Raw genomic sequence first — 24,710 nt, forward strand, 5'->3', positions numbered from 1 at the left:
GTAACTATTTTGTTAAGTAAAACAAGTAATCATTCTACTAGCAATATTTCAATGCTGGCACTGGAGGTATTTTTGGTAGTCTTTTCAAGAGGTGTTGTTTCTTTCTAAAGAAACTGAAGCTGCAACATTCAAACTAGGAGGACAAACTCATTGATGATTTATCTAGTCTTGTCTCAAAATCTTAATATTTGTTACTTCAAGCTGCTAAAGTTTAGATGTCAATTTGCTTTAAATTTAACAAAAAAAAAATTCCAGTGTAATAATTACTATATCTATGTTGTTTAGAATTTATATGTGCACAATTAGATACACATTGACATGTGAATGTTTAAATATACATACACACTGCTACAAATGTATGCATATGTATCCATAGTTACCTACCCATATTTAAACTCTCTCATCTAAATTTTTGTGTTGTCATCCACAAGGAATGACTAGCAAGGACTTGCCAAAAGGGTCAGTGCCATGCCAGTGCTATATGCAGCTTCATAGCAAGAACCAAAGTAAAATACCACGTTACAGCTTCTGCCAAGAAAAGTGGATGAATTTTTTGCGTGAAGATTGATCCTGTGTAAAGTCCTTGGAGAGTCATGCAGAAGGCTGCAGAATATTAGAAAAGTTATGTGTAAATACATATTCACAGCAGTCCTTTGATTGTTGTTCTATCTTGGAAAAAGTACAAAGGACTATTCATGCAAATATTTCTCAGAAGGGCTCTGCCATGATTGTTCTGTATGTTATGGTGACAACAACCCTTCAACCCAGGAACATTCTTTTGAGCCAAATTTTATTCAATTAAATTTGAAAAATGGGATAAAGAATTATGCAGAAGAGTTAGGCTGGTTTTATTTGCTGAAATACTGATATTCCCTGGGCAGAACCACCTATTAGCAGTAGCTCCATGGGCACCACAATATCTTTAGAGGTGCTCTAATTTTTCTACCAAAGAATTTATCCTGTTTGCCTACCATTTCAACACTGCTAGTCTTATTTCTGGTCAAGTTGTTCTAGACTTTTCCAAACTTCTTTTCAAAGAAATAGGGAAGAGGGAAGAATTTACATCACATGGCACAGAGGAAGTGACTGCTAGTATAAGCTAATATTTCCTATTTTTAATCATTTTTCTGCACAGTATAACATTAATTCTATGGTATAATATTATTAACATATTAATGACATGGTTCCTCTAGTGCTAAAGTGCTCCAATTGTAAAAGCTGAGACAATATGTTGCATCAACCTTTTCATAAAGAGCAGCTGGCCTCCAGAACAGGGTAAATTTGGTAGAGCAGATGACCAGGGAGGCATATTTGCTGGTAGAGTGCTGCGACCAATGACACAATCCCATGTCCAAATCCAGCTGTGCAATTTAGCAAAGATGTTCTTGCCTATTCATGTATCTATTCCCGGAAGAATTGGGGGGGGGAAGAAAAAAACAAAAACAAAAACAAAAAAACAACCAAATTAAAAAAACACCAAAACCCACCAAGTGATTTGAACATACTCCTTAAACTTTGGCCGGGGGGTGGGGAGGGGGAAGAAAAAAAGCCAAACCAAAAACCTAGAAAAACTCTGTAGGTACTGACAGGCAGTTGGTTGGCTGAATTTAACAGGAGGGAAGCCTACATTTAATCTGTTCTGCCCTCATTACTGCATTCACTGGAAATTACCATAGCTGGCTGCAGGGGACAGGAGGATAATTTTTCCAGCCAAGGAAAGAAATAAAGCACCCACTGACACCCCCAAAACGATAATATTGCAGTATGATTATATGAGAAGAATAACCATCTCAAAAATAAGACAGAAAAATTCAGTGGTTCTGAAAAGAAGCAAAACTAAGAAGAGGAGAAAAAATATGGGGGTTTATGTACCATTTCCCAGTTCTAAGGGCACTAAGGGCAAACCCTTTGCAGAAATACATATTATGAACGTGCATGTATATTTTTTTAACTATTCTCCATATGCCTTATATTCCTTTATGTTAACATTTACACACACAGTTCAGCACACCATTAAAAAAGGCACTTACAAAACAGATATTGTTTGTATCACTTTCCAAAAAGCTGGAATGCCTGAAGCACTACACTCTATTTGGTAGACACATAATAATAGCATGTTTTAATTTTTACCTGAAATAGACAATCTAAAGATTTAAAATGCCTTTAGACCAATCTATTTTTGAAATGTGCTGTAAAATAGGAAAAATTAAGAAGCGACATACCAGATAAATCAAGGATTTTTTATATAATTATAATATTAGACCATAAAATTTGTCTTTGGATTCTTCTATGGATCTTGCAAAACCAAAGTAATTTCAGGGTTAAGGCTGAAAGTAAGTTTTGAATTTCATATCACTACACATTCACATTAAGGTAGCTTGAAGAGTCCTTGGTTCTTAGAGTCATAGATGTCTTCAAGGGCAAAGTGATGATAAATAAGAAAGAGAATGCCTTAAAGGAATAAGGTGGATAAGATTTTTTTCCAAAGGAAGTATTCATGGACTTAAGTATATATGTACACATACAAGGTATTTGGGCAATAAATAACTCAGATGAGATACTGGTAGTGATTGCTTTGAGCTGTACAAATTGGATTTAGATGCCATATGCCCCAAAATTTAAGAGATTTCAGATGTTATTTCTGGGGTCAATTTCATCAGTAAGAGCAGATGAGCTAAATGACAGATGGCCTCAGTTAGGGATGGTAACAGCCCATATGAAAAAGTTTAACTAAAATAATTTCTTTAAGGAAACATTATATTGAAGAAATAGAGCAAAGATGAAGAAAAGTGTTGCTAAGTTACTCTGAAGACTATTCAGACGGCTTTTTCTTTGTAAAAACTGCAGTGTTATTGTAAAAATATCTATTTTATGCACATTTTGATGAAGCTGTTTCTGTCTTGCCATTGTGTATATGCCACATGCTTCTAGACACTACGTAAGCACTCAGTTTTATGTTCCCATGCCCATGGCATGACCTGGTGCTCTGCCTTCCCAGAAAGGACTAGCCTGGCTACTTCTGTCCCCATAGCCGCCCATGATTAATTGTAAATTCCTATTATTATTGTCCATGATTGCTGCACTACTCTGAGCTGCCTCTTCCAGGGCTTGCCTCCTCTGCATGTGTGATACACCACCTCAGGGACAGCTGCCAGACAGCCCTTGCAAGCTAAAACGCTGTGTTCAGGAAGTCAAGGTTTTACAAGTCCTGGAGAACACAGAATGTCCTGTGGCTGCACTGACAGGCTTTTGGTCTGCAGTCCACTCAGGCTGCTATGAAGTGCAATACAAATATACTCAAGTGAGTGAGTTCTGGAAAGTTTTTTCAGCTGGGCCAGACCAACAATTTTGTCAACGTGTTCTGATACCACTGAAATGATACACAGTCTTGTGCATAGATGATAAATCATTATCATAGTGGTATAAAAGCTGTGCTAATATGTATTTACAGTCAAATATACATGAAATCCTTCAGCAAGACTCCTCCTGTTCCAATTCTGTTGGACTGTTCTAGCACTCGTTAGCGACCTCTGTGTGATGAGCACCTACAACAATTTCTTATTCATTATTGCTTATTAATTTCTGCTATAGGAGCAAGTTTATTCTTCTCATATAAATTTATTCCAGGATTTCTCAATCAAGAGAAATCTTGGACCAAGATATGATATCAAGGGATACTTATTAAAAGGATACTTATTACTCCTTCCATGCAAAGCCCTCTGCCTTATCTCATGAGGTGATCACAGATTCTTCTCATGAAATCAAGTCACCATCACACATGATGGGGCTCTGCTCTCTTGGGGATGGCTGAACTCCTGCCTGCCCATAGGAAGCAGTGAATGAATTCCTTGTTTTGTTTTGCCTCTGTGCCCAGCTTTTTCTTTCCCTGTCAAACTGTTTTCATCTCAGCCCATGAGTTCTCTAGCTTTTACCTTTCCACGTCTCGCCCTCATCCCACTGATGGGGGAATGAGAGAGCAGCTGGCTGGAGCTTTGCTGCTGGCTGGGGCTAAATCATGACATGGCCCGAGGAATTTTTCTCTATTCTATTGTGGGTATCTGTTTAAGTAATTACTTTAAGAATGTAACCAAAAACTTCATCATGGCTGTAATTGTGAGAGACCTCCTGATTCTGTGGTTCAAACCAAGACAAATAACCTTGATAAATTCCTTTGGTTACTTCACCATTTTTATTTTAGTTTTGCCCAAATAAGTCAGGAAATTCAAAAACAGACACTAAAAAATAAAAGGCACAATGCCTAATGTCATAACTAGGGAAAGAAAATGCTCTCTGATTTTGGTGATCTTTGAGCATCTTTTGTATATTTGACATAAGTTATTATTTTAATTAATTATCTGAATTAAAAGCCAAATGCAAACAGGTTCAATTCTAAAACAGTGCAAAAGTGGGACGCATTACAGATATTAGGATAAAGAGAAAAAAGACAACAAAGTGGCAGGAGAGATTAATTCTAAGATGTCTGCAGGTAACAAACAGAAATTCATTCAATCATTGTAAATGAAAGCTGATGTGCCAGAAAAAAATATACTCAGACAAAAGTATTGAGTAGAAGGAAATAACATATTTGTAGACCAATAAATCAGAATACTCTTTGAGGAAACTGTGGGCAGCAAAATATATACTGTATAATCTAATAAACGTTAAAAAAAGAAGGCCAGACAGTTTGAGGCTAGATTTGCAAGTACAGAAAATGTCTTGTACATGCTTCAAAATGGTTTATCTGTCATTTCTTGTCATTGTCAGGCGAACATGACTGTCTTATTCTGTAATGAGAAGAAATTGAAAATAAATTACTTTGTTAAATACTTAGTATATTCATGCCAGGAAGATACTTACCTTTAGAATATGTAATGTGTTATAATAAGCATTTCACAAAAGGTGTTACAAAATATGGAATAACATCTAACTGTGTGATTTGATATAAAGAAATAGATTTACATATGTACTCAAGACTATATACAGTGAAGCATTCAAATCATACACACAATTACATTTTAGTGCTTTATAATGACTCTTGTGATTTAACTTCTCGGTCTAGAAAAGCACTTGTTTAGTACACTGTTTGTACTGAAAGAATTTTTCAGGTGAATTTTCTCAAAGTTCTCGAGATTTTTGCTTTATCATGTTGTGGTGGTGCATCCCCTTCCTCCCACCTGGGCTGCACTGTGATCTGAGACACATATTGTAAATTGAAACAATCAATGTCTAGGGAAACTGAGCAATTTGAGATCCATAAATGAGAAGGAAAGAAGTCGTGCCAGAAGAAAGGTTAGATTCAGACATAATTCCTGGAGAAATTAGAATGATTAACATATGGAAAATAAGACCACTACTATGTAAATAACTATTTTATCTCACTACAGTGTGAGTGGTTTGAATGGAAGAAGTCCTAGCCTGTGGCCTGAAGACGTCTGAAAACTAGAAATAGAAAAATGCTTCAAACCTAATTTCGTGTAAGACTGTGAGGATATTTAGAAATCAGAATGATTACTATTTAATAGTTGTCAGAAAGCGAGATGTGGGGAATAAGTTAGATAGATTTAAAACCTTAAATGTGACTATGCTTATGGGAATATAGCCTGTAATCTGAAAGCTATCACATAGTCTGAAAGAAGACAGGTGAAATGAATTGCACAGTGGTGAAATACCACTTGTAAAATCACTACAAAAGAAGTTGGGAAAGCTAGTTTATGTTAGAAACCCAAACTTTATGAAAGTCAGATGTATATTATTCATATTCTAAGAATATTCCCATACAAAGCAGCACTTACTCCAGAATATTGTAATTTTGTATTTAATTTCAATATAAGTTTTAAAATTTATCAATATCTTTAGAAGAAAACAATGAGCTAAAGGAAAAAATATGCAGAAATTATTTTTTTTTGTAGACAGGGGTAGAAAACTGTGCAATAAGAGGAGTTCTCTTATGTAAAATAAGGGACCTACCATACACTGAAAACATGTATTTTCAAAAAAATAGATGCAGCTTTTTTTTGCTAGAAAATCAGCTACTTTCAAGTTATGTGGTATAACTTGATGCATTAAATTCAGTACCAACAGTTAAGTCTATTTTTTCTAATCAGCAATGAGATATAAGGAAGGAGATGAGAGGGAAGGCAGGGGAAAAAGAAGCTAGGCAAGGAAGCTTCTGGCAAGGAAATCAATGTTAGAGTAGCTTCTAATGCCAGCTTAGAAAAAAAAACCAAAATGGCTTTGTGACTAACCATACAACAGCATGTAAGCTGTTGAATGATCTGGAAAAATGCCTCAATTATTTGCTAACCTTTGTCAGAGTGAGAAATAAAGAATAGTCACATGTGTCTTGCAGGAAAACACAGAAGATCTATAAAGGCAATACAAAATTAGTTATCTGTAATGTGATGCTGAGTGCTAACCATGCTGGCTCTGATCCTGAAAAGCATTTAAGCATGGAATTGATTTTAATCATGCCACTCTCCCTTCTTGTTTAACATGGCTTAAGATCTCAAGCACATGTCTATCAATACTTTATGGAATCAAGGTCATAACATGGTCTTAACAAGGCCTTAACTTTTTTTCAGAAGATTCTAAGATACTAATGTGTTGTAGTTCTTATTAACTCTAGTAGTTTAGATAATTTGAAAATTATGTGCAATTCTATAAATCACATACAAAGACCTGCTACAGAACTAGCAAATAGGCATGGCAAGGGAGAAAAATTTCAAACCATTTATCAGGCACTCTTGCACTCTGCTGTCTTTACAGACATTTTAATCAGATACCTCTGTCAGATTGCTATGAATGTTTTTGACATCTCAGGAAGATGGACATAATCGATTGACTGTCTCAGCCTAACCCTCTCTTTCAGATACTCTGGATGAGGTAGGAAATATTTTCTATAATTCCAGCAGTCTGTCTTTCTCCCTCACTTCTGATCACTAAGATCTCTCATTTCTTGTTCTGTGAGGTAGCCAAGCAAAAGTAAGGTGACATTCATTTATATCTTCCTACTTGAAGAAATGAGGCTATTTTAAGCACTGAAGATGATTTTTTCTCCGTCTTCTGATGGACTTAAATCAATGTCTTTGAAGACCTGACAGGATTCAGATAATTTTGGATACAGTTTGTTCCTGATTACCATGTAACAAAACGTACTTCTGACTTCAGTTGTTTTTACACGTTCTTATTGAGTTCAGTTAAATATGTTCATCTTATTAAAATTTGATTGGTTTTCTCAAAAACTTTCACCTCAAACCCGATCTCTAAGCAATTCTTTCTACAGATCACTTGTTCTTGTAAACAATAGCTAAAATGGATGTAAGGGACTCATTTGGTTTCTGAAAGGAGCCCTGCAGTGGAGCTTTTAACTGCAGACAGCATCACTGATATGCACAGACAGTTCTGGGCAAAAAGCAGAATTTGATATGTTGAGTCTAATGGATGTCAGCTGGTATCCTGTGTTGGGATGTGACCACACAAATCCTAGTCTCAGCAGCAGCTTCCAGTTACACTCAGTTATATACAATGTTAAATTGCCATCCCAAGCCAAAATTTCGGACTCCTTCTAAGCAGCAACCAAGACTGGAAAAATGCTGCTCAGCTGCTGCCAGCCAGGGTCCTGAGACAGCTGTTCAAGGACCTCACCCAGAAAACTTTTTATGCATAAAAATGCCACTATTTTAAACAGTGAAATAAAATATAAATCAAACTTTTCTTCTGTTCCTTCAGCAAGTTCACCACACTGCCAACCAGTTCAAGGAGGAAATAACGAGTCAGAATTAAACAGGGAGTAGTACACATTGTCTTCTAACCCTTTTGGCTTTTAATACTATGGTGTTACTTATATTAGCCCTTATTAAGAGCAACACTAATGACAGTATTGAGAACAGCACATATTAATATATGTTAAGTATCAAAAACTGGTCTCCAAATCTTATTCTCTGAAGAGAATAACAATTCTATGTTGAGAATGTTAGCTTAAAAAAAAAAAAAAACAAACTCGTACTGTATCTAATTCCTATATTTTCTGTCAGAATTAAGAGCTCTTTTCATCTGGCCTGTGTGGGTTCTTAAGCACATCTGAGATATTTAGATGTCCCGGCATCCCTGTGACTATCATGTCAGTTAAGCAGCTCCTTAAATTTTATCTTTGGGTTTCTATTTGATCTTTGGGCTTCCTCCCAGCTAACAGCTGTGTGGGGAGCATTTCCCTTAAATACTCAGGACAGAAACCAAAATTTTCTCTAAGCATTCCTTCTTTATCTTTTTTCCTTAGGCCTTCTGCTAACATAGATTAAAAGCAGTAATCTAATTTATGGGTTTTCTACAGGCTCACAGGCAAGACGACTATAATAGGATATTAATGTTTTCCTCATATGCAAATACAGTGAAATAAGAAGATTGATTTTCTTTCTTTCTTTAGTCCTTTTTTTTTTAAATTTCCCCTGTATTTTGTAGGAGAAAAGCTATGTGATACTATACTTTTTTGTGATTCAGAGTGTGACTCACCTGGAACTGAACTCTTTAAAAAGATTCTTACTCATAAGGCTGTTGTTGTTTATATCCAGTGAAATCTCTAGATTTGAGGTACATGCAAGAAAGAAAAGCTTTAGGGTGGACCAAAGGGATTTTTAAAATTTTATTTACATCTTTATCTTTTTTTTTCAGAACTAAAAAAATGAGTAATTATTTTAGTACTTGTGCTACCATTTTCCATAAAAGCTATTGCTGTGGCAAGATGCTAAAATAGTTAATGACGAAGAAACAGAAAGCACACAATATATAAAGACATAAAACTCCATAAAATGTTGCAATTAGAAAAAGACCAGACAATAAAATCCCTTTTTGTTGCATCTTTCTGTAAATGTATGTGCATTTTACTTTTTCTTCCTCAGGAAAAGCCAGTCACTAATCTTAATTACATTCCTTAAAAAGACTGTTATGGAAAAGCAGAGTGTATTAAATGAAGCAGACTATAAAATTCTTTCATGGGAACAAAGAAGGATTATCCACAGTTCATCAAAATGTTCTCCTCTGTACCATATTATGTTGTAATGATTAAAATAAATTTCAGTATGTGCTTGATAGAACATTGGAGGTCATGTTAAGGGCAGTAGTACAAAAGGAATTCTGATAGCCAAATTAAGAGGAAGTATAATCTCATAGATCAGAAGACTGCTTCCATATACTTTTATTCATCTGTGTAAAACTGGGCTCAAAACCAAAGTCATCTCCACACTCTTTTCAATTTATTTTGTTTTCTTTCTGCATCAAAAATTTCAGCAATAACTGAGCGAGCATCAGGCAGTAAATTTTTACAACTGTCCATGTTTTTAATTACACAATACTGAATTGTTAAAAAGCCTTTTGTATTACTGTTGTCTGTTCTCTGTGCAGCATGCATGTGAACTTCTTGTACATTGCTCTCCAGCAAGTTTCTAATCAATTCTCACTCATATTAACTATGCAGACCATGGACTAGCAAAAACTGGACTTCGCTCTTTAAAACTAAATTAATTAGAAGCTTGTCAAAATTCTTTCATAGTTTGAGTGCAAGGGAGGCTTAAATTTCTATTTCACTGCAGTTGTACATCACAGGAGAGAGAAGCAGCTGTCTCTGGTTGACATCCATTTAGGAGAGCTTATTTCCTGTACTCTGACCCCACTGCTTTGGGACAAACAAATGGGGGTAGGACGGGGGAGGACAGAGAGGTGTCAGTGCAAATAACAGGACATGAGGAAGGAACAGGGATAACAGAGAATCTGAATGGAGGTTTCTTTCTTCTGTCCTTCCAAAAACTCACTCCATTCAGTTCCCCTGTCCTCAATAGCCCTAGGACATGTGGAAGTAGATATAAATTCTGGGAGCTGCCCAGGAAATACTACATCAGTGAAAATGCTGCCATTTTTCTGCCAGTGCCTTGAAGGAAGCTCTGGCTGATAGGCAAGACTGGACTTTGAGCATTATGGTCTGTAAAGATGTTACTGTAAAATCTAACAATGTTATTGGAGGCAGAATACTAATGAGTATTTTAATAAAAGACTACTAATGAGTATTTTAATAAAAGACTGCTTGCTGTTGTGACTGTAAACTTCACCCTCACATTGTTTTCTCCAGTTAGAATAAACAACAATTCTCCAGTTAGAACAACCCTACAGAATCTGTGCACCCTGACTTCATACAGACTCCAGAGGTTTTCCCTGAGATATCTCTAAACTAATCCAGAAGCTGTTTATTTAGTGTTCTGGAAGGAAGTATATACCTTTCAAAATGTTACACTACTAGTTTTATCACGAATATATGTCTGATAAAAAGCAATTCCTATTTCTTTGGCCACAATAGTAAATATTAATAATAAATTTGGAAATCCAATGTTACAAACACTTAGAAACTTCTATTAATAGAGAAGTTCAGTTAAGGTGATTTATCTTCAATCCCCTCACTAACACTTGATGTCTTGGACTGGAAATCTCCAGAGAATTAATATTTTTTCCAGTGAGTTATCCTCATCATATCCTAGGAGGCTACCAAATTTGACAAATATGAATGGAGGGTATCTGTGTGTTACTAAGCAATGCAGTCAGAATTCAGGAGAGAAACCTTATGAATAATTAATTAAAGCTCCAAAAATCATCTGCAAACTATATAGACAAACCTTTAATTTGATATGACTGAAGGTAACCTGAGGTTTAGTCTGAAATAGCTATACTGATTTTGTTACATTTTCAGAATTCTCTGGAGTTAAAAAAAATATTTGAGTGTTGATGTTTTTTATTCATTTTTGGTTTACTCAGAACAGTTGTGAATGGTTGGTAACACAAAATTTACCAGAGAGCTGACAGCTCTTTAAAAACATTTCTCCTGGAGTGTAAAATTCTTGATTCCCATGTGTCAAAAAAATCAGATGGGTTTTTCTTCTCCTGTGAGACATTTCCCATTATCTGTTTCCTTGAAAACTGGAGATCTTGGGCTAATTATTATTCACTTATTATTCATAATTAATTATTTTAATACCATGATTTCATGTTTACTAAAGCACTGTTAAAGCCATATATAGAAAAATTTTAAATCTTGCTTATGCAAAATAACCCAGTTCATTTCTCAGGTGACAAGTAGGCTTTTCTGAAATTTTAGCAGAATTGTTGTGTATCTCATATGAAAATTAGTGCTTGAAAATAGAAATCTATTTTTCCATAGAATAACTGAAACTCATTCCTTTACTTTCCTATAAAATTCAAAAAAAATACCATAAGCAGCTTCAGAGTAAGAGTTAAATAAAACATTATTAATAGGACGCATAGCATTTTATTTCTAAAATTTTTTATTCAATTTTGTTTTGATTGGTTACTAACTTGAGTCTGTAAGTTCAATCTCAGAAGTAAATACTAACAAGCATAATAAAAGCAACAGCATCTCATGTTAATTATCTTCTTAAATTAATCTTTTATTGCATTCACTCTGTGTATCTTCTAAATATTAAAGTATGGAGAGCTGCACAAATCCAAGTAGGTTGTGCTATAATTTAACAGGCACAAAGGGTAAAAAAAAAATTGAAGAAGAACCTAAATGTTTTATGTTTGTGTAATAAATATTTCTTTAGCTACCTCTGAGCCCCTGCTTACATTCCCTTCTTTATTATGCCACTCTTCAAAGTGGCCAGAACATTTACTCCACTTATTTGATCAATATTCTACTCCCACATACTAATAGCTAGAAGGTTTTTTACTCAATCACAGCCCTTTTTCAATATTTTGTCTTCACATAATGTCAGGTATTCAAGCATACTGTCACTATAATTAACTAAGCACAAAAGTGATTAATTGATATGGGATTTACCTTCCTCATAGCAAGCTGGAAGCTACTTTAATATCTTCTCACAGATACATCTGAAAGCTGGCTTTCCAACACAAATTACAATATGGAGAGCAGCGAAGGCATGGTCATACAAGCACCAGCCTGTGGTCAGTTCCAGATAGATGCAGAAGGACCTTTATGTTCCCAGCACCTGTTGCTGCTGAGACAAAGCGGCTGCTGATCTCATCAGCATAGTCAGAAGAGTAAGACACACAAACAGTTTTTATGACTCAAAAGGAAAAATGAGATTACCCTCATTTGGTAAGACCAACATGTGTCTCTATAGGTTTGATGCTGGGCATTTACTTTTTCTGTTGTACAATAATTTAATGACAGTTGATATAGATAACAAAAAATGAGATGGTTTTGCATGCAAGGTAAAGAAGAATTCATAATCCTGTATATCCCCCTTTCTGCCTTTTACAATAAATTATAACTAAATTAAATTTAAATTATTAAATTAAAATTATCCTGAATCTGTGGGAAGAAGAGCCATGGGGACATTAGCAGGTAGAATAACAGGAATGTTACTCTAGTGGTTAGTGGCATTACTCAGGAATTGCAAAGTCTTGCTTTGACTTTCTGGTCTTACACAATGAAAGTGTGAATGGCAGAAGGACCAAATGCTGACATTTCTCAACTTTCTGCTGTCTTTCAAACTTAAGTGTAGTAACAAAAAAATCAATCTCCCACAAGATACATTGCTGCAGTCAGTCCACTTATCCCCATGCTCTTCAAAATCCAATATTTTAACCACACAGCAGATCTATTCTTTGTGTGTCTTTTAAAAAGGAGAGGGCCTGCTAATGATCACCAAAAAAGACTCAATTGCCCCTCAAAAGTGAGAAGTTTCCTTCCAAAAAAAAACTTCAGAAACTAATTTCTTTCATTGCCCTGCTCCTCTCAGTGCTTCAGGCATGAGGTGCTATAAGATAGAAATATATATCACTTTTCTCTCTGGAAAATGATTTAAAGATGAGCCTTGACTCTCAAGATACTACACTGGAATGGCATAAAATGTATTTCATCAGTAAATATAAAGATCTTAGTCAAAACAAGATAAGTTGTTGAGAGACATTTCATTCAATTAATCTGGCTTACTCTCTGACTGCTCTTGACAACAGTTGGCAAGAAAAATAGTATAAGATGTGTATTAAAAAAATCCCTACAAAGCTTTTAAAACTTTGCAAAATATCCCTGTTCTGTCCATCATGGCTGTCAAGTTCAGTATACTTTCCAAGATTTCTCTCAGCCCTACAATATCAATGATAACCAGTTGATAATGAAAAAAGCTCTCTTATTTTTTAGTTGCTCTGTCAAATTATAGTACAAAATTTGCTAGTAGAATTTTAAGCTGTTAAGATCAAAGGTTTTTCTGAAGTATAGATCTGAGCTCATGGAATGCATCCTTATTTGTTTTGAAAATTTATTGGGAAGCCATGTCATGAGTGAGTCCACTTGGCAATGATACTCACTGGTAAAGGTCACTGACTGTTTCTATTGATGGATCAGAAAAGGTAAATATGCTGCGACACAAAAAACATATCTAGTGGGAATAGACTTTCCTTTGTAAAGCTAAAGCAGGAATAGGATTCCTAAAAATAAGATCCTCTTTGGTTCAATTACCATGCTTGTTGAACAAGCAGCATTCACCTAAAAATGCAGAAATATTCCATGGCTTTCCCATCATTATCTCAATTTGTGATGCCCAACATGGAGTTACAAGGTCACCTTCATGTTATTAGAAATATCTTCTGGCCACTACATGTGGAATCAGAATTACATAACTTATGTTAAGTGAGCTACCTTAAAAAATCAGTATAAATGACCATGAGTCTAATAGCATCTGTAAATATAATATTAAAAAAATAGAAAAAAATTCCATTATCTTGTGAAAATGACAACATAACAAAAAAAATACAAAACTCTAATATGATTCAGATTATTACAAATGCAGCTCAACTAGAGTCTTTTTAAAATACTGAAGATAAACAAGTCACAGGACACCAAAAATTATGTCAAAACTCTCATAACAACTGCATCTACTCTCATCATTAAAAGTCTATTAAAAGTGGTTTCAAAAGAGGTAGAAAGATCATAGTAAGAGCCTGAGGTGGTTTCATGACATTCATGCAAAAAGTAGAAAACCTGTCACAGTGATCAGCCCCAAAAGCTATTAGCATGTTGTTTCCATCTGGATTAATGAGATTACTGTTACCTGAAACAGTCAGACTGGGAAACTTATAATATTTGTGTGACAGAGACCATAGCTCTAGGTCTGAATCTGTCGTGTGCATGGTCTCTGAACAGCCTCATAAAAATGACAGCCAAAATCCCAGGCATCAGTGTCAGGCTTCCATTCAAAATAATTTGGTACTAGAAATAAAATGCATTTAAAATGTTCCCAGATAAAATGGAAACAAATAATATTCATACAAAGATCAAATTGGAATTTTGATCTTTGCATAAATAGTTTTTCTGCCCAGTAAAAACATTGTCATAAACATCTTCTAAATGAGCAAAGAATTTCAAGACACCGTTGGTGCCAATTTGATTTATCTGCAGTCACCTAACAAGAATGCACAACAATACTAAAGAATCATGCAAATTCCACTGTAATGTTAGCATACATAGCAAGCATGGCAGAATAAGACTCGACAAGTGTCAAAGACTATTATTATTAGACAGGGATTCACAACTGAGTCTTCTTAACATATGCAAAATCTCACAACCTTAGGCAAAAGTTACTAACATATAACTTTTTAACTATACAAACTATTGAATTGCATGGCTTACTGTGGCATCATTTCAAAAAATATTGTCCAAGGTTATTCCTCATGAGAATGTGCATTAAATCTTTAAAGGGTTTTTTCCTAGCTAAACTGCCTACTAGCATTTTGAAAAGGAGATTCATCTATCAGAAGACTACCAGATTTTCCCCTTAAATAAGAAGGTTTCAGTGAGTACTGCTGTAAGGCCTTAAGCAAATAAAAGACACAGTTTCATGAGATGACACCATGAACTAAATGATAGCGCAAAGGTCATTCTTAAGACTGAAAAACATACAGTTTAACCCCTTACCATTTTCAATGCATGAAGCTTAAAAAAACCCCCCTTGTCTTTAGAATTATTTTATTCATTTTTAAATGGCCATCTGTTATTCAAAGCTGAGAACATTCAAGACATAGCTATATAATATGCAATATTTAATTGTCACATAAAAATGGAGGATCCATAAACAATATTGAAATTTATATTCAAACAGATAAGCAATTATGTCAATTAAAGTAGGGTAAATAATACTGTTCCCCTAAAATTTTGGATGACTTATTGTTACTAAGATACTCAATATCTCAATTACCTTTGTAGTCTAAAAATGACAACAATACAAAATCTGGAAGGGCAAACACAAAGACAAAAAAATTACTTCATTCTAAACTATATTTCTCCATTACCCATATAAATCAAATATGTTAATTTTTTCAGGAGCACTAAATTACTTTTGAATGTGGTATCTCCTTCCAGTAAATGCTGCAAATGCATTGTCCCTTGAGATCTACCACCCAAATACTGCATATCAACAAGTGAGAATATTTTGAGGAGTTAGCAAGCAAAGTAATAAATCTTTATGCCAGTTAACATGTGAGATGAAACAAAATAATGCCTATGGTGATGCTGAAAAAAATCCATAAACAATCTATAATTCAGCAATAGAACAGCAGGAATAGCTAAAGCAGGATTTTCAAAAGAAAACAATTCAATATTTTCCTGTTTAAGACAAAGGAGGAATATGAAAGATAGAAAGAAAAGGAAGAAGTTAATCTTCAGAAAAAAGTATGTGTGACAGATGGAAACCTTTTAAATGTGAGAATACTTGTGAGGCAGAAAGTAAATTCATCTCCCATGTTGGAGGAATGAAGAATGTTGCAAAAGGAAAAAAAGTTACTTGAAGCTTTTATACTTTTAAAGTTTCTGTAGTAAAAACAAAGTTTGAGAAAATGTGGTGGCTATATTTCAAATTGTTAAGCATATGTTGAGTGAACTTTTCAACCTTAAAATAATATTCTAAAAATCAGAAAACTACTCAGTTTGTAACTCCCACAAACACAGCTCACAAAAACACCCACATCTTGTTTTTCCATCAGACACAGTGCTTACAGCTCCTATTCTGATGGCAAGAAACAAGGATTATAATATTTCCTAATGACAGAACACTGGGTGATGGTGTTATAATAGCCAAGATGGCTTGTTTTGGGTTTTTTTAAGTGCTCTAGGAGGGTCTTTTTGTTCTCCAATATCTTATTGCCTGTAGAAGTTTGCAGCAATCCTTGGAGAAAAATAGAACTCTAAAGTAATCAGATTATCAAGTATAATACAATTTTAATTACATAAGAACTGTGGTGGAAAAAAAAATTAATTTGAAAGGTTTTTTAGATTATATTTCACTATGTTTTTGCTTTTATCTTATGTAATCAAAATATGCCTATTGATGTGGTGGGTTTTTTATTACGCTCTATTATAGAATCACAGGATGGCTTGGGCTGGAATGGACTTTAAAGATCATCTAGTCCGAACCCTCTGCCATGGGCAGGGACACTTTCCAGTACACCAGGTTGCTCAAAGCCCCATCCAGCCTGGTGTCTATGCCAATGATCAAGAAAGAGAACACAGAAAGCAATATGAAGGTTGACCTCTCAGTCTCAGGTTGGAGCATTAAAAGCAAAACACCCCAAAGCATGCACATGAGTTTTGTTGCATGGAATTGCAGTGGTGATGACTGCAATTATTCCTCAGATACATAACTAAAGCACAGAGAACTCTAATGAAACAGGCAACTTGTGTTCATGTGGTATAAATTGAAAAAATACAATAGATGTTGATAAGTTATATATAAATCCTTACCAAGGAGCTGTGATAGCCCAGGCTAGCTGTGCTACACTTCCAGTACACAAACAAGCTCACTCAGTGTTTCCTACTTGTCAAAAGTATTCCCTCTGTTATAGAGGTTGCTGATCTTCCATGGCTGAGAAATGTGGAGGTTCTGTACCTCCAGAAACAGCAAAAGCACTAATATATGAAAGCTTTTCAAGAAATATTCTGCAACTGAGCAAAAAGTTACTGCTTTTACTTAAATGAAATTTAAATTCTGCTCAACAGAATGAGTACAGAACTAAATGAAGTGGAGTGCTGCTTTGTTGGCACAGTATTTACACTAACACCAGTGTAATGCATGAATATTTTATTGTAGAAAACTGTATCTGCATTGTTCAAGATGATTGAGCCAGTATTGTTGCAATGAAAAGCATCTGCTTAAAGAAAACAGGGTGAAGAACAGAAAAGAATAGATTACTTTCAATGTTTAGCAGAGCAGGGTGTTTAATGATCAGTGAAAGAGCATTCCAAAACAATGGAAAAATAACTGATGGATAGTTTGGAAGGGCTGTAGAAGAAAATCAGAAATGAAAAATTAATGGACATGGCCGCTAAGGCTTTTGCATCCTAGCAGGAGTATTTGTAATTCCCAGTAGATCTTAGAGTTTTCTAATGGCCCATCATTGTCTCAATGAAATTTGGTATCCTAAATAACTCTCTGCCTAGAAAATACTAGAATAGGGGAAACAAAGTTCTCACAGAGCCCATGACAGGTCCTGAAAAGGAAGGGGATGAAAAGAAGCAGAAGAAATGAGGAATTTATTTCCATGGCTGGGAGAGTGAGAGATCTTAGGGAAAGGAGAGGGAAATCATGCATGACTTCTTATGGGAGGAAGACCTAGAAAATTTTGCAATAAAGTGATCCACATTCCCAAACTCAAGACAAACAGATGAAAAAGAAATTGAGTGGAAGTTGGACTGAGGATTCTAGAAAATTATGAATAGAGTCAGAAAATACAGGGAGAAAAATTTCTGCTAGCAGTTTTGCATAGCAGACTACAAAAGAGGGGAGGGGAAGAGGGGTTAAAGCTCTAGCCATGAAAACAAACATGAGAATTCAAAGGATCCTATCAATAAAATATGGGAAGCAAGCACATAAGGAGTCATTGGGAAAGTAATAGACCAGCAGGCAAGATGTGTACTGTGCATGCCTAGCAGGAGCAGCAGCCTGCTGTCTTACCATTGTCACTGGATAATGACTTGGCTGTACAGCTGTCCTCAGCTCTCACTGAGAAACTCCACTGATCACAGATTTTATAACTGGAAATGCTAGACTCATAGCCATGTTTGACAGCTGGGGAAACCTACTGCTCTGGAAATCATGGATCAGGGATTTGGAAGTGAAAATTAAGGACATGATCCTGTTCCATTGGATTTTCAGAAACATATTTCAAAGTGCAATCCGCCAAAATTAACAGTGTGAAAAGCAAATAATCTTGTTTTCTTCATTATGTCTCCCCTTTTTCATTACGTACAATGAAATAACAGTCTATTTTTCAAGTCAAAAGATACTCTGGAATTTTACAGTGCAGAATTTACTTGATTCAGAGCTCATGAAGAAAATTCTGTAGATTAATTTCAGCTTTTTACTTTCATAGTCACCATTATGCTGAAACTTAAATAAAATGCTGCTGTGTCCCTTTTAGTGCTACATTTACTTGTCTTGCCTCCATGCAGTGCATCACAGCACTAAAAACATATCTCCTTAAGGTTCTAAGAATATTTTATTATTTCATTGTGAACTGTACAGTAATATTAGGATCTGAGCAGCTTGCCTGATATCAATTACTGCTCTGACTTCATTTTTCAACCCACATATTAGTCTTCCTCCTAGAATTTCTCTCTTTAAAACCTCAGGATGAGTTATAGAAGAGTAGCAGCCATAAGGGAAAAAAAAAAAAAAAAAAAAAGTAGAAAAAAATTCTCACCAATAAACACAATGGTAGGGGGAGAAAAATGCCCAGAAATTTTCTTCCATGTACTTTTTTGGAACTGCCAGAAAGGAGGTCTAGATTTTCCCCATATAGCAAATTATTTTTTTCAAATACAATAAAAGATTTTGCAGTTATCCATGAATTCTACAATGGAGTACTTTTCCACATTAATATACCGATTTGCTAAAAGTTGAACACAAAGAAAATTCATTGCATCCTTGGTTTAAAAATAAAATAATCAAACACTCATTAGATAAGACACAGGCACTTGTTATTGTGCCTTGATAAAGACACTTGGTAAAAGATGTTTTTCTTTTATGTAAAATACATAAAAGAAAATCTTCACAAAAGAAAATTTTGAAGATGAATTCTTTTTATGTTCTGAAATAATTTTATCACTTTAATTCATCATTATAAACAGAAAATGCCCTTTCTATCAGGCAAAGTGCCTTAGATCAGCTAGTGGGCTCTGTTGCATTTCTACAGAAAATAATAAATATCCTCAGCCAATATGTTGGTGTACTTACAAAAATTCTCACTTTGTTATGCAGTATGAATAAGCTTAAACTAGCAAAAATCTGGTAACAGATATTAGCTTTCTAGAATGTGTCCACATATTGATAATTGGTTATCAATTATCAATATGTGGACCAATCAGTATGATTAGAAATAAAGATTAGGAAACTGAGCCAAGAGAAAATGTGGCCTTCATGAGAATTTTGAAAATGTCTCAGAGGTGTTTGAGACATATGCAATTTACTTTCAAACTAATTTTGGTCATCATTAAACTGGAGTGATATTTATAAGAAATAGGAAATGCTGAATAAGCAATATTTTGACAAAGGCAAGATTTCTAAGGGCTACTTAGTTTCCTTAATTTCTGCATTTTAATCTGGGTTAAGTATAGCCAGGAAGTTGTGTATGAGCTCACAAGATATTTCCACATTCACCCTGGGAAACATAAAGTGCTATAAATTTCTCTTGCTCTCCTTAGAAATTGAGAGCAGACATCTACTCATTGGATCCAGCTGTCTATGGGCAGTGCTGCTCATTCTAGAAAGTCAATGCCTGCTTTTAACAATTTTGTACAACAACTTCATGGGTGAACGCTTACTAACTAAATTCTTGGTATTTTTTTTTTAAGGAACAAAACTTCTAAAATCAAATAACATATTTTTCCATCACTTTCCTCAGCACAACCCTGTTGGAAACTGTGAGAGACTGAAATGCTCAAGGTCAGTGACTCAAACAATTGTCCACTTGCAGGAGCAGCAGGTGCTTTGCTGAGACAGGGCTTCTATCCCTAACAGAAGTGGGGGAGGGGGAGAGCTTTTGGATGTGTGGTGTTGAAAAACCTGATCTGCACAAGAATAGCCCAGGTGCAGAGGGGTTGAGCATCACCACAGAATGACCACAGCAAACCAACAATTATTTCTCATTTGTTTAGCAGCGAGCTGCTGTTTTGAGCCAGTAAGAGAAAAGGCTTAAGGATAAGAAGCAGATCCTGATAGGTGGGATAGTGCTTTGTAACATGCCAATGTTCTCCCTTATACAACTGGCTCACATGAAAAATTCCCCCCACCCCATATCCTCGGGAAGGTATTGGGATATTCATATTCCCAAATAGGCCTGAAATTTGCCCTGAAAGGGCAAATTCATGCCCCTTCCGATGGGACATAACTGGCTGAACTATACTGGCATGTCTTAAAAGGGGTCATAAAGCACCAGTAAACCCCCAAAGTGCTCCCAGACTAATTTCCGGAGCCTTACATCACTCCGTTTAAAACTCCCCCACTCAGGGGAGGTACCTGAACTTCATTTACCCACTGAACTTTGGGCGTCATGGGCATCCCCATCCAGCAAGGGATGATGATTGTGACCATCACTTTGAACACACTGTTGCATTTCTACAGATAATAACCAAAATGGCTGCATAACTGCTTCCTGTTGCAACCAACTTTTGAAAAAAATAAACCTGCTATGGACACACATATTTGCAAACACTGGTCATTCAGTGTTGTTTCACTCTAATCTGCCCCAAGGGAGCTATTAACAAGAACCTCAGCTACCCTTGCCTTTGGGGCAGTTTGTAAAAGAAGCCCCTGCCAGGACCTTTTGTTTCTGTTTATAGTTCTTCCATGCCCATATTTTTAGTCTTCCAACATAAACTGGATGTTGTCTAGATGTGCTCATTACCACATTCATAGTTTGTATAAACCCTTCACAGTCTCAGGCACACACTCATGAAGGAAATTGCAGCTCTCAAATTATTAACCTGATTCAGTTTCCAGTTCCTCATATTCTGTAACAGGGCTGCTTAGTTAGCTGGTAGGAAATGTTAATACAGCATGAATTTTGTACATCTTAACTTAACTGTGGGTTGCATTCCAGCACTTGCTTGAGATCCAGAAGCGTAACTTGGAAAAGTTCAAGAATTTAGCAAACTTGGAAGAAAACCAATTGACATTACTTATCAGTACAAAGTGTTTTGGGGTTTTTTTTAAAGGCAAAACCAATACTGCAGATCTTACAATTTAAAGGGTTTAGGGTAAGAAATATTTAAAGAAACTTAGCAGGCTACAGCACTTAAATGGGAAGGAAATAGATGTTCTTCAAAGTGATACCCAAGTGATATGTATCACTGCTATGTGGTCTATGTGTCACACTCATTTGTGTGCAGTACTACAGTAAAAATTACATTAATAGTAAGAGTTACAAAATATATGAAATTGACTGTGGGTTTGCTGCCTTCCCTATATTAAAGCAATTAAAACATAATAGTAAAATTTCCACATTACTTCTACACAAAAGCAATTTGAACAATTATTGCAAGGTAGCTTTCAGAGAAACCATTGTAGCAGAAGTTCATTTTTCATGAATTATAGAGCTCTAGTGGTAGTCCACATTGACTATAAATTAGGCCTCTTTTTGCTAATTAAATAGGAAAAGAGGAAAGAAATGATACAACACAACCCCCTGGGATACTTTGCTGTGCCCACAGCCCCCAGGTATTAGAGGGAAGGCCAAAATTCAACAAGGTGCATTTATATGTGCAATTTAACCACATTTCACCTCTGAATTTGGTTTTTTCTCTTTCTAGTTTCACAGTGAGCAACACCCCATAACAGAGGAAGAAAAAAGGCAGTGCTGCAGCTCTCTCAAAGCACGCTGTAAACCAAAATAAACAGCAATATCTAAAAGACACCGTATCATATCCAAAAGAACTGCTGCAGGAAAGGCCCTGCTCAGCTATCTAGTACCTAAGCCCAAACTGTGTGAGTCGGTCTAATTTGCAGAGCTATAATCACTGTTTAGTTCTGAAACACATACTAATATTTGGTGGCGTTGTTGTCTTTGGTTGAAATGCAGCTTTTAAGAAGCACTGAAGAACCTTGATTTAGACCAGTTGCCTTATTCTGTATCCACACAGCAACCCTGCTGGTGTGAACTTTCAGTATAAAGAGAAGGGAAAAGAAAGAAGTGAGGTAGATTGCTTTCAACCGAAACCACAGCCCACAGACTTTCTTTTTCTTTTACCACCTCACTTTAACCTCATTTAAAAAAATCTGTATTCTGCTAAACCACAGTGGTCTTTTTTTTCAGTCTGCTTACTACAACTGAGTAAGACAATATATTTAAAAAAAAAGCCCAGTTAACTAGCAATTAAGGAATCTTTGATTAATCTCCACTGCTGTGACACCTGATTAACTAGTTTTGAAGGCTGAAGCAGCTCTTCTTAGTGTATTTTATTTTTCTCTAATGGTAGATTTTGTTATGTGGCATGAAACATATGTAGAATACATCAGGGTTAATTTGCATTTAAACCCCTTGAAGAGAGCCTCATAAAATTTTATAATTTTTTTTCTGTGTTAGGAATTGTTTCTAAACATAAAAAATACATTTCTTTACCCAGAGAACAATAATTGTGTTCATTTTCCTTCTACCATGCAATTAAAACAGGTTATTACCAAATCAATACCCATTTCACAAAATGCATCCCTCCAATGTCTCTTTTGTCCTCCTCATCTAACAAGTTTAACCTGTATATTTATTCTGCTGGTGCCTTTGCAGTAAAAAAGCAAAAGCCTAAACCAAACCAAAGCTCAGGCACAATCTCTTAAGCACAGCTGCAGGTTGAAAATGAACAGAGCGTAATACCAATCTGCCTCAAACACCACAGTGGGCTAAGAGCTTTGCAGGCTTTGCAGGAATGTTAGGATGAAATACCTACATACAGGACTTTATAATTTCAGCATTAATATGGAAATATGAGCAAGAATTTGAACTTGTAATCAAACCCAGTATGTACTCTACTACCCATTTTGTTATTTCCACAGAGCTTTTCACAGAAAATTTGCTATTTTTCCATCTCGTATTTATTTCTCTCCTTTGCTTGAAATTAGTCATCTTATTGCAAAAGATAAAGAAATTCAGGCAACTCTGATAAAAATGACAATTTTTCATGGTGCATACTTACTCCTGTGTACTCCTCCTCCTTTTCTTTCTCCCTACCATCTCTTTTGTGAGGAGTCCTGGAATAAAGACTGAAAAGAATACTTGAAAGGCACTGAGACAGGGGTACATGGACCTGTGTTGAAGAAGTACAGATATCTGTAAGAAACTTCATGAAAGAGGCATGAGAGAAAGATCTGCAATGGAAGAAAAATCGTGCTAGCTGGCAAAGACAGAAATGAGAGAAACCAAAAATTGGGTAAATGCCAGTGTGAAAGTGCAAATGTGAACTTCCTCTTCATAACTCAAAGCAAGAAGAGATAGAAAGGAAGAAATGTAAACAGTCAAACAGAAATATAGATAAGCTTTTCAGTGGAAACAGAGAAGGGTGGATAATCTCTAACTGCACACTAGAGAAAAAAAAAAAAAAGAGAAAATTCTGGTCATTTCCTTATTTTTCTTTACCTACTGATTTCAATTATTTTGTACTTGACAATGTATGAGCACAAAGTAGTTATAATCCTAGCTAATAAACACTGAAAATTCAGAGTCTAAGCACCAGCTAAGGATAAAATAAATTGCGTAGAAATTTCTGAAACATGACAAGAGATTAACTAAGAGAAATACAGCAAAGCCTATATAATGATGGTATCATAAACTCTTTTATTCAGCACTTGAGTTTCTTGTGGATATTTTGGTTCTTCAAAAGACGTTGTGTTGATCAAGTTAGGTAACAGATCCTGCAAGTTTTCAATGTATGCTTACATACTGACATAAGCTTTTCTTACTGTCATTTAAAATATTTCATTACTCTGCATAAGCAAATATTGCTGCACCAACTATGTGTGAGCATTGATCTCCTTTCCTTACTTTAAGGGAAGCCATTTATTTACATTTTTAATGAGAAACTATGAGCTTACAGAAGCCCAAACTACTCTTTGATTGTTTACCAGTGCCATAAAATAGCTCATAGGTCTTTAATATGATAAAAAATATTTCCTTCAGTATGATAAAATTGGTGCTTGTTTTGCTTAGGTGGCAAATATTACAGGAAAACAGATAATTCCTTGTCCCTAGAGTTTTTGTTATAAGCCATTACCCAAACCTTCTTCCTTTGATGCGTTTCTGATATTTATATTCAGCATCTTCATCTGCTTTGAGATGTTTTCCCTTTTTACCCAGAGGAGAAAACACAAAACTTCTGTTGCAAATTTAAAAATATCTTTGTTGATTGAAAATGATCTTTCCATCTTCAGATATATACCTTGTGCTGTGCATATGCACATTTAGATAATTTCACAGGAATGAAGCTGTGAATCATCATCAAAGACATATTTTTTCCACTTCATGGTATTTAAGTTGATTTTTTTTAACTTAGAAAATATCAGAACATTTAAACAAAAGATTTTCCTGAGTGAATATATCTGATGCCATAAAATAAATCAAGGGGGTTTTTTTTCCAATAAAGAAGTGCTGAAAAACATGAACACAGGAACAATGATCCTTCATTGCTAGAGATGCTGATTCTAATATACAGT

The sequence above is a fragment of the Passer domesticus genome, chromosome 5 (assembly GCF_036417665.1).
Source record: "Passer domesticus isolate bPasDom1 chromosome 5, bPasDom1.hap1, whole genome shotgun sequence".
In the NCBI taxonomy this organism is placed as follows: Eukaryota; Metazoa; Chordata; class Aves; order Passeriformes; family Passeridae; genus Passer; species Passer domesticus.